A 15,779-nucleotide genomic window follows, 5' to 3' on the forward strand; every position below is an offset into this window, starting at 1 on the left:
GAAGGTAGTGACCAGAAGGGGACATGAGGCGGACTTCAGGGTCACATCTTGGTCTGGGTTATATGGATGTGCTTCCTTTGGGAGCAGTCATCTAGCTGTCCACTTACATAACTGGTACTTTATATGTATGTGGGTACAGGGATGTTATAATTCAAAAAATATTTATTTAAAGTGAAAAAATTAAAAATCTTGCAAGAACATCTAGAATGCAAGTGGACAAAGTAAGAGAACACCTTCCTAACCTGTAAACTGCAAAATAAGAATAAATGAGCCAACTTTGACTATATAAAACTGTAAAGCATTTGTGTTGCAACTGATACTACAGGTAGTCAATAGACAAATGGTAGGTCAGCCAAAAATTTGTAGAGTATAAATGACAGATAAAGTTTAAATATTTTTCTTATATAAAGAACTCTTAGCAATTGGTAAGAATAAGACAACTCAATTTTTAGATTTGGCCAAGGACTTGGAAAAGAGCAAGTCCAAGTGACCGGTGAACATATTAAAAGATGCTTGAATTTACCAGCAGTCAGGGAAGGACAAATTCAAATGACAATGAGATATATGTTAAAGTCATCAAACTGGGAAATTTAAAAGCACTGTAGCACCTACTGCTAGTGGGGACATCAGGAAAAGGATGTTTTGAAGTGTGAAGAGTTATAGCTTTTTTGGAAAGTAACCTGACAATTAAAAATTTTAATTTAAAAATAACCTTTTAAAAGATTTTATTTATTTATTTGACAGAGAGAGACACAGCGAGAGAGGGTACAGAAGCAGGGGGAGTGGGAGAGAGAAGCAGGCCTCCTGCTGAGCAGGGAGTACGATGTGGGGCTCAATCCCAGGATCCCAGGATCGTGACCTGAGCCGAAGGCAGATGCTTATTGAAAGAGCCACCCAAGCGCCCCTAAAAACAATTTTGAATACCTATCTCTCAGTCCAACAGTCCTGCTCATGAGGGTCGAGTCTATCACCAGTGTGAAGGACCTGCACCAACATTTTCAGGCAGAAAATCATTATGCAGAAAAAGTTTGGAAACAAAGTGACTTCCCTTCAGTAAAGGATGGCACAACCTCACCAGAGAACAATACCCAACCACAAGAATAAATGCAAAAGTGTTTCCAACCTCTTTTTCATTATTATCCCCCCAGCCTTTGGAGACATTGGGATATTTTTCCCTAAATGCTCTTTCATGAAATTTTAATAACGCAGATATACAGTGTATCTGGTTATTTACTGTGTTTGTGCTTTGTACATGAAAAGGGTATGATTTTCTCACTACCCTTCAAGAAACAATTTTCAGCCCCTTGGGGCCACTGTCACCTCCAATGAGAATGAGAATGCATGAACTACACTCATTGACTTAGAGAGATTTGCACAAGATGTATTTTTAAAGATATATTGATTTTAGAGAAAGAGAGCATGAGCAGAAGGGGCAGAGGGAGAGGGAGAGAGACTCAAGAAGACTCCCGCTGAGTGCAGAGCTCACACAGGGCTCTATCTCACCATCCTGAGAGCACAACCTGAGCTGAAACCAAGAGTCAGAAATTTAACCGCTGTGTCACCCAGGTGCCCCTCACGAGACATTTTTAAGTGAGACAAGTTAAATGCAGAAAAGTTGCATATGATTCCTGTATTTGCATGTATGTACATGTATGGTGTGATTATATGAGTAAAGAGAAAAAGATGGAAGGATGTTGTCATGTATAGTTGAGGAGACCTGATGTGATTGGGTCAGGGGTAGGAAGAAAAGAGTCAAGCAAAAGAAAAAGTAGGGGAGACACTTCACTAAAAATGAAAAGTATACTAATATTCACACTTATGTAAATTTATACATGTAGAAAAGCTTTGTTTTGCTTTTAAGACAGAGGTTCCAGGCCTCTAGCCTCATGGGAGTGGAAGGGAAAGAGGGCTCTTTCCCTGCTCAGAAGCAGGGAGCTCAGGGCAGTCTGTCAAGTTTTCAATGAACAGAAAACAACAGAATGCTCTTTCAACACTTTCTTCACTCACCCAAATCTTTCTGATGTATCAAATTCAGCTATGAACGTGAAAATGCTCATCTGAGAGAGGCTTTCCCCGGATCAAGGAGAAAGGGAGGAAGGTCACATTAGCACTTCTTGGACACCCCCGCCCCAAATGATTTGTGGTTCCAGATGGTCAAAATCCAGACAACCATGCAGTCACTACTTCCCTGTGCAGCTCGGGTGAGACATTCGTCCTCATTAGCCTGTTGAGGAGGGCGGAAGTCTACCACACTCTCCTCTGGGGAAGATGCAGCTCAGTCTGCCCCCTCGCACTGCCAACCTCAAGGCTTGGCATGACCTTTTTCCCTGGTGAGAGTCCTTCTGTTTCACACTTACTGTCATCTAACTTCGAAAATAGTCATATTGTGGGTGGCATCAGTTTAATGTCCCAAATATTGTTGACTTCTCAGCACTTGCTAGGGACCCTTAGGAATAAGATGCTTCCTGCATACAGATGACAGTTGAGACAATAGCCTCAGAGCTCCAAGGAGGCAGCAGAGGATAGGATGGGTGTGGGACGGAGCTGAAGGAGAGAATTAACCAGGAGACAAGGTCTGGCCCTTGCCAAGATGGGGTCTGAGTCAGAAGCACCAAGTCCCCGGAGTGTTGTCGACTCTGGTTAGATCTGAGTTGAGCTGATGCCCAAAGTCTGGCTCCCAGAGAGCAGGGCAGATGTTGTGGCAACAGAGCTTCTTGGCATCGGGCAGGAACGTGGAAGCAAAGGCCTGTGGAGTCAAGGCAAAGGGCCAGAATGAGGACCAGGAGCAGCAAGGATCTGGCAGGAAGAAGGTGGTAGGGTGGTGACTTGGATGAGGGGCAGGTAAGACCAGCCTCTACCCCAGGAGGAGAAAAGCAGGAACCAGACAGACCCAGGCAGCCAGTCTGGCCATGACCCTGGAGTTCACATGGGTTCCCAAGGCCCCCAGTGCTCCCCAGACACCAGCTGGAAGGCCACAGACCAGGGTTCTCCTGGGATCTGGGGCAGGATTTCATAAAGATCCCTTCAGTGACAACACTGAAGCAGGGAGGAACTGACACCGGGTCATTTGGGCAGGCAAGACAACTGAGCATGAACCAACTGGAGAATACTCTGAAACACTGGAATTGGGCGCCAGACTCTGGTGCGACCCCTGCTGCCTGCCGTGGGGACGGGAAGGGACCAGTAGATGCCCATTCGTCTGAGAAGGCTGCAAATCGCCCCCCTCTCTCACGGTTTCCATTTCTTGCCTTAGGGAAGAGATATGATTATGGAATTTCTGGGGTCACTGGTGAATAACATTCTTGAAACTACATTTTTGAGGGTTGGCTGTGTTTTTTCAAGACCCGTGTTTTGTTTCTGAGCTCTGCCTCGCCAGGCCCTTGTGGCTGGGGGTTCTTTTGCACCAGTTCCATGGCTTCCTCCCAAAGGAATTCCTTTTCCCTATCCTAGAGAGCAGACGCGGTTGATTTGATGGGCTCCCAGCCAGCTGTCCGAGGAGAAGGAAGGACTCGCTTCCCGAGGTCCTGTCCCCAGCCCCGTAGAGGTCTGCTCAGTGCCCCAGGTGGGCCAGCGCCCCCAGACGAACGCATAAGACAAACCACCTGAGGTTTACTCAACTGAAGCCAGGCGAGCAGTTCTAAAGTGTCTTCTAACCCCGACAACATGAATTAGAAGCCAGGTTTCAAAATCAGTACATACATCTATTGCAAATGCCTTTGAGATCAATAGCTTCTATAAGGGAATGTCCTTCCCTCTCACTTTTATCACCATTTTCTTTTTTTTTTCTTTTATTAAATTTTTTTATTTTTTTATAAACATATAATGTATTTTTATCCCCAGGGGTATCACCATTTTCTTTTAAAACAATTTGGGAATGCACTGTAAATTTAGTAGTCCCTTTTCTCAGAAAGAAGAAGACTGATGAGAAAATGGGAAGCAGACATTGAGGCAGTCCAAAGAGTACCCCTAAATCAGTGGAAAAACTAGCATCTTTCATTCAGGGCTTCATCAGTTCAGCATTTTCTGGAATGCAATGAAATGATTTCTGAGTATGCATGTACAAATAGGCATGACCAGTTTGAATCTTGAATGTGTTCATTTTATACATGTAGTATATATCAATACAGAAATATACATGTGAAAACAGATGGTCAGATAGTCATACACATGTCTGTTTCTTCCACTCACAAGAGTCCTGAGCACCATTGGGCTCAGCCTCCAGACAGTGAAGCCACGGGAGCTCTAGGCAGTAGAAGCTCAAGCTTCTGGGCAGTAGGGTGGCCTTCCGCTCCTAATGGTGTCCGTCATTCCCTCCTCCCCTCCTTCTAACCACCTCTGTCCACTGCTTGGAGGCCCAACAAAGATTTTTCCAAGTGATTACACTTCTTGCAGCCTGCTGTGAAAAAGCCAGGCTTCCGGGACTTCAGAAAATGCCCCAGGGATTGGGCTCACACCACCCTGTCCTCTCTATGGCCGGCAAGTGTCTGCCATGCTTTCAGCCCTCTCTAAAGGTGACAGGCATTCCAAGACTTCCCAATAATCTCTTTCCTGTCCACTTTCTCCCTGCTAAAGCCAGGAAGACCATAGTTTCTCTTGTTTGCTTGGAAGTTCTTAAGCCTAATAGCTCTTGGCTGTCTCCCAGGGGCTTTGTGCACCCCCAAGAAAGTCAAGCCTTTGGGAGCCTGAGTTGACATCCCAGATTTCCTGAGAGGGTATGCAGACCTTCTCTGTGACCAGCACAACACACATGTTTTACACATAAATACATAAGTGGCATATACATGTGCGGGTATATCCATTCATCAAAGATGCATTAAGGGCTTACTAGTAGTGCAGGGTACACAGTTAAAATAAGAATGCTCACACACCCATTTAACAGAAATAGAGGAGAGAGATCTTAACCAAGGCACCAGAAAGGAAACAAAAATTAACCTTCCCACACCACCATAGTGTAGCCGGCTCCTTGGGCTCTGAATTCAGAGAATCCTGATTAGTGCCCTTCCACCTCCCAGGTAGGCCCATTCTACCTCCACCACCTGCCCAAGAAGACTACTTCTTTATCCCCTTCCCCAGAGCTATGCCCAGTTAGCCCCTGTCTGTCCACCCTAAAAGATAAGCTATTCCCCATCCCAGCACAGTTTTCATGAGACTTCAGAGGGACCCAGGGGTCTCTGGCATAAGGGAATCTAAGGAGCTTCTCTGTTCTCTCTTCTCCCCTTCTGGAGAAGCCAGTTCTGTGCCTGTACTCTTCCCCCCTACAGCCCTCCCACCCACATCATCAGATGAAGCTGTCCTTCCCACCACGTGCTTTTGGATGCTTTCTCCCCATCCTTGCCATCCCTAAATGTGAACATGTAAGGACCACATGCTAATCATTCCTAGGAAACAGAACAGCAAAAGTTACAATAGGGGGACAGAACTGTGTTCTCATTCTCAGCACACAGTTCTCATTCAGAACTGTGTGCTGCTTTCGTGCCTCTAGTCCCTGATCTTCATTTTTCCATCACGGAGTGAAGACTCACAGGCTGTCCCTGCCCTTAGTTTGGCTTTACTGCTCTATACTAAGGATTTAGAAAGTGAGCAATTTCATATTAAAAATCTGAATTTTGATCTCCTCTAGAAAAATTGCAATCATTTCCACGCAACAACAATTGGCAGGAGAAATGGCTCTCCCTTTTGTAAATGGAGCATGTCGCTCTCATGTCTTGCCAGAGCTTAGTCTGTAACGGGTCACTTACCATCCAACCAGTTTCCTCCACCCAGTTAGCTCTTGTCCCAGGCCTTTGGGAACATTTCAGCTCACAGTTTCTGGGCCGGAGTCTTGGATCAGCATCTCCTCTCTTCTTAACAGGAGAGTGATTTAGATTCAGTGGAGTTCTCTGGCAATCAGGGCAGAGACCAAGGCATGGGAGCAAAACAGACCTCGATCAGTTATGAGGAGGAATATCTCATCCGTGAGTGAGGCCTGCAGTGGGGTGGGCTGTCTGGGGGGAAAAGTGAATTCTTTTCTCAGCAGAGCTTTCTAGGTCCAGGTGAGGTAGTAGGTCCCTTCTGACCTTAAAGTGCCCATTGCTATGAGACTAATGCTCCAGGAGACCACAGGACACACCACTGTAGACCCCACAGAATGAGGGAACCCCTCTGAGTCTACAACAGTAGATCACAGTTTCTATTTGATCATAGAATCAATTAAGGAAGAATTTGATTGAACTTAATTTTCACAGCTGATGTGCTCCTCTAACTCATTCTGCTTAAACCCAGGTCAGAGCTGCCCAGTGAGGAGGGGCCTGGCCCGCTCAGGTGATGGAAGCCATCAAGTGCTCTCCCCCACCCTCGATGTGGGGCAGCAGATCTAGAGTGAACTCCCTTCCTCCCCCAGAGAGCAACTCCCTGCTACAACTGGAGAATTGGAGGTGCCCTTGGCAAACAGCAGAATCAAAGTGGAAAAAATTACAAGGCAACTTTTCTGGTTTCAACTTGTTCCCTACAGAAAGGAAATAGATTTTAATATAAGATCTAAGAGGCAACATGTTTCATAAACTGCAAAAAAATGTACTTTTGGCTGGATGCTAGCATGATGAGCTTTAGGATAAAAGAAGATTTCTTTTCTTTCTTTCTTTTTTTTTTTTTTCAAAGAAAGTTAGACAGGGATCCAAAAGGGAGTTGGAATCCACCTCCCACCATCCCACTAAAATGCTCTCTAAGCAGTTGGGAGCAATCACCCTAACCCCATCACAGATAACATGCAAAAGGCAAGATTAAAGGCTTTTCCTGCTCCCTTTTCACCCAAATTGAAAAGTTTATTACAGAAATTCTTTGTGCAAGCCAAGCAATATATAGCCTTCTTGTGATGGGACATCACTTAGACACTGACAAATCCCATTCCCCACGTTGTGGGGCCTCTAGCTGACTGTGCAGGGAGTCAGCCCCCAAGGTCAGGAATGAGAATATTTCATTGTGTCCACCCCTACCCCCAAGAAAAGAAATATTTCATTCTCTTTCTCTTTACCCCAGCTGGAATCTACAGTCTAGACAGTTGTCAGATAACAACCATTAGAAACAGCGAAGGAGAATGCATATGCTTCCCAGAGATAAGCGGACGCTGGACTGCTCTCGTGAGTTTTCTGGAAAGCTCTCAGAAGGCCCTAGTGATGAGCAACTGAGGGAAATGTGTCTGGCAATACATTCCTAGATGCTGGGATACATTCTGCTCATCCCTTGAACTTTTGCCTAGTTCTTAGAGACATGTCAGAAAGAGGTCATCTTCTCCCCAAAGCTTGTTCAGGAATCAGCACAAAGACAGTCCATGGGAAAGTAGTACGGTGTACACTGGTGTCCATTTCAATCTCTTATCAATTCTCTCACTTAACAAATATTTATCAAAGGTGTACCTCTCCTCAGGCATTTCAATGGACCCAGAAGACATAACTGAACAAAGCCAATAAAATCCCTGTTCTCATAAAACTGAAATTCCTACTAGAAAGTCTGGCAAACCTTTGTTCAGAGATGGGACAATGTCTAGAATGTGTCAACTTAGAATAAAACGTAGAGATATTGTGAATCCCACGATGTACTGCTTGTACCTTCAAGTAACCAAATCCTCTACCCCCTTTCCCATATCCATTGTGGTCTGGGGGTTCACAATACCACAGTGTCTCCATTCCAGATAGCAAAGACATTCCACTCCAGCAAACCCTGGGGTGTTCAGAGAGCAGAAACCACACCCTCCATTTTCCTCCAGACTTCTTTAGGACCAGGCTTCCTTCCACTAGGCACAAAATGGGTGCCCAGTAAATATTTGCATAGTTACTGATTAAGCAAAGAAACTTACAAGCAATAAAAAGGGTGCCCTTGCCTGTCAGTTCAAGGGCTGTTATAAATGCAAACCTTATCTTTCTGCCTTTGGGGAGAGGAGCGTTTGTGCTCGTCTATCTCTGATCCCTTTAAGACTGACCAGTTGGTTTGGGCTAAGCCATTCACCATTTTTGTGTAACATCAACTCCTAAAAAATCAACCACCAGTTTGACCAGGTTAGATCAGACCCCAAGGCAGCTTTTAAGATGGTTACATTGATGCCACTTTCGTCACAAGCAGAGCTGGAAATTCTATCAACCCTCTAATCTGATACCAGAGTCTAGTTCTAAAAATTCCCTGGGTCAGCAGCCGGGGTATACATAAGCCCTGGGAAAAGGAAAGAATGGCTTATTATTGCATCGTTCTTCCCTGAAGCTGGAAAGAATTATGTGCCTTGATCCCAGTGCTTCTGTGCCTCTGATGAAAAGACTCAACCCTGAATCCCGGAGTGATCGCCTGGAGCAAAGACTTGAGTACGTTTTCACCCCTTCTCTTGCCAAGATGCGGCTTTTAGAGCCTGGGCTGCTGATGAAAATGTCAACAATGCTCACATCAAGAGGAAAATGCTCATTCCACTGGCAAAGAGCATCAGCATTCCATAGATCAGCGGTGGTCTGAGGCACCCTTCACTGGGCAGAGAGAAAGAACACACTTCCCTTCTCAGATCCAGTGTAGGTAGTAAGTGTGCCTGCTCCAAAGAGGTGAACAAGGAGCAAAAGTCAGCGAGGGCTCGCTCTCCCCTTCACTCACCTCCCACAGGGCCCCTTACAGGAGGCAGCTGGTCTTATCCCATATCAGAGTCTCTCCTCTAATAATAGAAATGTGGGATCCAGGGTTGGAAGTGGACCCCCTTCCAAGATCTCACCAACCACTTGCAAACCCAAAGATCCAGACTGTAGCAGTTAACCAGAAGGAGGTTAATGTCCCCGTGGGTCTAGCTAACCCTAAGCCCAAAACTCACAAGTTAAAACAGAAGTGACTCATTTAGGGCCAATGGACCTGATTGCCAAATCTTGATTAAGAATGAGCTCACAAGACTGGGATCCTGAATGTGCTGGAAAATCTGAGGGAAGACTGGGCTTGTTTGTCTCAACCAAGGTGGCCGCCCATTATTAACATTACTAACAAAGGAGAAGACAGTGTTGAAAGGTAGCAATGATACAATAATTGGTTTTACAGTGATTCTAGGAAAGGAGCAGACATTTGGTACAGAATTCGCTGTGTTCTTCCACAGACTCATAGAATCATCTGGTTGAGTGGCTTCCAGACTGTACTGTGAAGAGAACAAGGAGGAGATCTTGAGTTCCATCTCCCAGTTCTGCTTTTAGTATCTCCACTTCCACGTATGAGACACAATTGGGATTCTGAGTAAGATTCTGTTAGAAGAAATGGTTTTGCTTCTTGAATTGATAGGACTCTTTTTAGCCGTAAAAGACAGAGACCCCCATTTACACAACAATACATTTAAACCAAAATAGTGACACACATAACTGAAAAGGCAAAGGCTAAAGGCCTTGAGCACAACCAGAATCAATGGTTTCAACAGTGACAGCAGGTCCGAGGAACTCTGTTTCTTACCCCGCTTCCTTCTAGGTTGGCTTCATTTAGGAAACCCTTTCCATGCAGTAGCGAGTTTCAAACTTCCATTCTATCATCTCGAAGCCCAGTGGCTCTCTTCCCCTTTTGTTCTTTCTGTTAGAATCAGGTTAATCTGCCAAGTAAAAGAAAACTTGAAATGGCAATTGTTTAACCGAAAAGTTCATTCGCTCTTATAAAAAGAAATTCCAGAGATAAGCAATCCAGGACTGAATAGTGCTCCATAATATCAGGAATCCAAGCTTCTTTTTTGTTATTGTATTATTTGCCACAGCTGGATTTCAATTCATAGTCTAAAATGGCTGCTTGAGCTCCAGCCATCTAGTCTATAACTCTACCCAGCATGAAAGAGAAAAAGAAGAGAAAGGGGAAAAAAGGGCTTGCCCCCCTTCCTTTAAGGTCACTTGGAAGAAGTAATACATAATACATCCTCTTATATCCCCTTGGCCAAATTTAATTATATGCCCACACCCAGCTCCAAGGAAGTCTGGAAATGTAATCTTTATTGATTGCACTTTAGAGACTAGCTAAGAATTGTGAGTTCTATTACCAAAAAAGATGGACAAAACTGGTACTGGAAGACTAATAATGTCTGCCTTGTTGGGACTACTAATTCAACTAGTCCAACAAAAGTATATGAGTCTTATAGGTCGGATTTTAGTCATGTGCCCATCCCTGAAAGAAGGGTTGGCCCTGGAGAAGCCAACCAAGCAGGAAAGGGCTCAGAGACAAGAGAAACAAATACGCATCAGCCTACAGGACACCACGTGAAGTCCCTTGTGGCTGGAGCTTGACTGTGAAGACCCCGGAGGGAGATAAGGCAAGGAAAGTGACAGAGTGTTAGATCTGGAAGGTCCTCGTCCACCTGGGAAGGAGACAGCCGGACAGCATCAATACTTACCTAAACCCGAGGAGGGAGAATGGTTTCAGTTATTCATCAACTCAAAATTAAAATTAAAATTGAAGGAAATAAGTACTAAGTCACTGGCCAAGTTCCAAAGAGAAAGAATCCCGTCTATTCTGTGACTCTCTTTCTTAAAATGCTATAAAAAGCATTTGTGTAGAGGTGAAGTGGGAGGACAAGAAAAGTACAGCTGATCCTCCTAATTTACAGATCCCACATTTGCAGATTTGCCTACTCTAGAATTTACTCACAACCCCCAGATCAACAGCGTGGTGCCTACCTGATCCTTTGCAGACACAGGTTTGGGGTGAAAACTGTGAGGCGCCCTGCAGGTACATTCCTAGATGAGGTCAAACAAGGCGACACTCTGCCTTCTGGTTTCATGCGGTAAATCAACGTTTTTTGTGTGATCTATTTAGCGCTGTATTTTTGTGCTTTTTGTTGGTGATTCCCCAGTGGCCTGAAGGTGCTGCCAAAGTTCCAACTAGTGCTCCTAAGCCCAAAAAGGCTATGCTGTGACTTATGAAGAAAAGTAGCCATGTTAGATAACCTCTTTCAGGTATGAATCACAGTGCTTTTAGGTCAGGAGTTCAGCATTAATGAATCAACAATATATATTAAATAAGGTGTCTTTAAATAAAAACACATAAAACTGGGTTATCTATGGATCAATATATCGTTACCAGAGTTTCATGGGAACTGACCCTATATTTCTCCATTGCCATCCCATGCAGGTCAAATCCTAGCCTCTCCCCACCACTGCCTCACCCAGGTCACGTAGATTCTGGTCACAAAGAGATATCCTAAGTGAGGCCACATCCCTCTTCATGGCTGACAGTGGCCCCAGTTTGTCTCCATAGCTGACCACTACAGTTTCCCTTCATTGTACCTCAGAAGGACACACAGCAGCAGAGACTGATGCTGTCCCCTGAGCTCTCATGTTCCCCACTGCAGACCTTGCCTAGAGGTCCCCGTCTGGCCTTGCAGACAAAAGAGATGAGCAGAAAGCCTCGCCAATGGGTCACTCCTATTTCGGGCACCAGGTAGCATCAGACTGGTAAAACAGACAGCAGAAACAAGATTAGCCAAAACAGAAAGGAAGGACAGTCCTGCATTATGCCAGGCATTGGGCAGGCCCTTCCTTGGTGTATCAGATGTCATTTAATACCCACCTGGGGATAATCCTCACTGTACAGATAAGGAAAATGAGACTTAGAAGGGTTCATAACTTATGCAAGATCACAGCTATCAAAGCTAGAAGGAAGATTCAGACCCACATTCACTGAGTGCCAACCCTGGGTTATTTCAACCCTCATCATGTTGCCTCTTCTGTGCTTCCAAAGACAAGTCAGGGCCAATGACTCTGAGTACTTGGTGACAAGGTCTGTGAAAGTGCTCTCTGAATTAAGTTCAGCACAAACATTAGAGGATATTATTGTAAGAAATCCCAAAGAACTGTTCCCATTTTCTCAGTGTCCTAGAATTCTCTGTGTCCTAGATTTGACCTTGGTTTTGGTGGCCAAGGATCCAACTCCTAGGTGTAACATTATTTGGAAGCAGAAAGTGTGAAAAGCCCTGGAGATGAGCATCTTCGCTCTCCATCCTTGCTCAGGACAGGTTCACGGGACCTTCAAAGCGGAGGCTCAGCATTAGCCAGTCCCAATTTCATTCTGACCGAGACTTCCATGGGCCCCAGACTGCAGAGACTGCACAAGTCTTGGTAACTGGTTCCTGGTCCTGCTGTGAGCACCAGGTACCTGTGCACCTTTGGAACAGGAATCTTTTCCTAACGCCAGCATGCATCCAGAGCCTCCAACAGAGGTCTGGCCTGCATGTCGCACTTTGGGCCGCCTAAGTCCTATCTTGAATTCCTTTGTTAAAGAAGCTTAGAAGGCAGCCAGGTATACAGAACAGATTTGTGGATCCACACGTCCAACCTCCAAGAGCAACAGGCCCCCTTGTGGCATTTCCCAAAGATAAACACAGAAGCCTTGTTTGGAATGAAGAGTTACCATCAGAGGGACCAGCAACATCTGAAAACCAAGACCATGTCTTCACCTTCAGAATGCACTAATTTGGGTTAGGATTTGCCACTCACTATGTGACCAGGTGGCACTGTGTCAGCATCTCGCCAACACTTCTGGCTTGTATAGAATTATGTAACAGTGAACTATCACTTGTTGAACTCCTATATTTTATATACACACACTACCTTTCATTGTCTAATACTTTGTTGAGGATGCAGATCAGAGAAATTAATTCTTAAGTAACTTGCTCTAAGACACAAAGCTCAGAAGTGGTAGAATTTGACTCAGAACTCAAGGATTCTGATTCCAAAGACTGTGGTTTTTCCCTAGCTGTGCTGTGTCTTTCCTTTCCATTTGGAATGTGAGTTCTTTAAGGACTGGGAGTGTGTACCCCATTTAGTGACTCAAAGCCAGTGGAAGCCTTTGAAGGAGACGAGGAAGGAAGGTAGGGAGGCCTTCCTAGGAAGCCCATACTTCCTGGGCACGCCTGGGCCTCTGTTTGGCCCTTCTTACTAAGGGCTTTCAAAGAAAAATGCACCCAGACAACGGCTTGCGGTTAAGAGACAGGGGAAAGGAACCACAAGTACCCCTCCTTTCACCAAGCTGCACCTGCCTCCTTCTATTTTTCCTGACATCCTCCCTCATGGTATCTCTGAGCATGATGCAAACATTGGCTGTTTGGAGTTGGGGGGACAGCTCTGAGGCTAAAGTAGGTTTCCTGTAGGTGTTTTGACTGATTTGTTGGGGGTGTCCTAGATAACACAGAGTAGATTTTCATGACTATTAGATTCCCTCACTCCCTCTCTCCTTCTGCCTACCACCTAGGTCTTCCCTTGTGATTAATTCCCAGCTGGTTCTTACCATGTGGCACTGCGGAAACAGTGCCCCAGCTCGTCTCTGTCTTTGGGAGTAAGGTAAGATGAATCTCAGAGTTCAGATGTTTGGGTTAGCGAAAGCAGCACTGAAGGAGATGAACGGCCTCACCATGGAATGTGTCCAGAGCCCTGGATGCCGTCCAGGTGCTTGGGGAGCTAAGCCATTAGTCCCACTGTCTGATTCCCATCTCTCTGCCTGGCCCTGGTGTCAGAAGAGCTTGAATGAACCCATGTCCTCAAGATGGACCAGTGGCATGCAAGCAGGGAGGGAAGGATGTGTCAGACAAACAGGGTGTTGTAAGACTGGCTGACTTGTCTTCACCAAAACAGAATTTGGGAGCCTCTGCTGTATGGCCCTTTCCACAGCAATTACTAGAGAGGTCATGATCCCTCTGATTCCTACATAATTAAACAGATATGCTCGTGGCCAGCACGCCAGACCATTTTCTTCTGCTGGGGCATTAATCCTAAGTGGATCCCAGAATCTCAAGCTGCCAAAGGGAGGTGTCTGCCAGCATCTCAAGCTGTCTCAAGAGAAAGAAAGGAGAATGAAGAATAGGGACACTTTGGGGAGCTCTCCATTTTTCTGATGCAAAATAGAAAGTAAAAACCAAAGATCACGACCAGAAAGTTATCCAAGAAAGCCTTAAGGCACACACACTGCAAAATAATGCAAGTACAGTGTTGAAATACTGGTAATCTGTTAATCAATGGCAACCTTACTGAGCTTTTCCTTTGGGTCTAGAGGAGAGCTAGATTAGTGGTTCTCAACCAGGAGAGTGAGATATATATATATTATTTTTTTTTAATTATGGAAAGTAGTAAGTAGCTTGAAAACACTCTGTTCTTCCTCCCATACTTAACTGTAATAGACAACTACTGTTAGGCATTGAGAAGGAGAACCCCTTTAAAACACATGTAGCATCTCTAGTCTGAAGGAGCTCACATGCTTACTAAAGAGTCCAGACTTTCTCATCCTAAGTCATGTCTGTGGGAGATATCCATGGAGAAAAACCTGAGACTAAGCCCCTGTGTTGGAAAGACAAGAAACCTGTAGTCCAGAAAAGGGAAGAGACTTGCTGAAAAACCCAAATCCAGCCTTGCTTATGTGAAAAAATGCAAGTTTGATAGAAGACAGAAGAGAACATATATACCTGAACTGCTCACCTCTACGGGTGTGCACTTGTGTGTGTCTTTTGAGCAACAGAGTGGTTCTGGATCAGTGTACTGTAACACAGTGGTATGTGGCCAACCATCAAGCTATGGCAAGCAATATTGAATCAACACATAAGATGTATTTTTTTGACAGCAACGTCTGTTAGATGGATCATTGAGCTGAGAGGATCCCCCATGTGGCATGGAACCGAGTACAGCTTGCAGTTGGCAAAGAGTCTGAAAGTATTACCTGTTGACTGGGCCTTGCAAGAGCTTTATCTGATGAACAATTCCAAGGGTACAGTGGAGCCAGGAAACAGTTCTGTTTAAAGAGCAGCATGGGCATGGGGGACGCCTGGGTGCCTCAGTCAGTTAATCAGCTGCCTTCAGCTCAGATCATGATCCCAGAGTCCTGGGATCGAGTCCCACATTGGGCTCCCTGCTCAGCGAGGAGACAGATTCTCCCTTTGCCTGCCTCTCCCCCTGCTTGTGTGCTCTCTCCCCCTCTCTCTCTCTCTGACAAATAAATAAGATCTTAAAAATAAATAAACAAACAAACAACAACATGGTACCAAAGGGTGGCTAAAAGGATAAGGGCAGTAAGAATAAGTGCAATTTAATCCATCCAGCAGGCTGCAAAACTTCCGAATTCTAAAGTAAGCCACAGACATGAAAAACTTGAGGCCCGCTGATAACTGATAGGGATGCTCAAGACAGACCGAACCATAAGACTTCACTCCAAAGGCTATGAGTTATGGCTAGAGCAGAGGCAGGAAAATGGAAATTACCCCCAGGAGCCACCTTGGTGAAACCATGGAGCCCTCTTCCGGCCTCTCTTTCCAGGTGCCCTCCCCCACACCCCTGAAACACATTCAGGCTGTCACTGTCCCAGGAGGCTCTCTCCCAGGTTGTTCTTCTCTCCATCTACACCTGTTCTCCCCAGCTGTCAGTCAGAAAGGGTTCACATATGGGCTTACACTAAGATGTTTATTGGATAACCTGCATTTCAAGCTTGTAATCTAAAGAAACAAATTTCTAATAGACACATAATAATGTCATTTCAGGCCTAAATACTAAGCCTTCCCAACTGCCCTTCAAATCCCAAAGGAGGTCACTCTCTCCTCCCCACTTGTAAAAACAGACCCTCAGCACTAGAGTCATGAAGATGCCATGTGTTTCCGTAACGACCTCCCACACTCACTGTATTGTTCACTTCACTTCTGGCCTGAGTTTCTGCTCTTACAGTCTGTCTAAACTGGAGCCATGTTCCAAGATCTGGCTCTTGTCTTCTTTTCTTAAATAACAGCTTTATTGAGATACAATTCCTACAATTCACTCATTTCAAAATGCACAATTCAATTCAATTCA

This window comes from Enhydra lutris, unplaced genomic scaffold, assembly GCF_002288905.1.
Source record: "Enhydra lutris kenyoni isolate GAN:26980312 unplaced genomic scaffold, ASM228890v2 scaffoldscaffold11, whole genome shotgun sequence".
NCBI classification, from domain to species: Eukaryota; Metazoa; Chordata; class Mammalia; order Carnivora; family Mustelidae; genus Enhydra; species Enhydra lutris.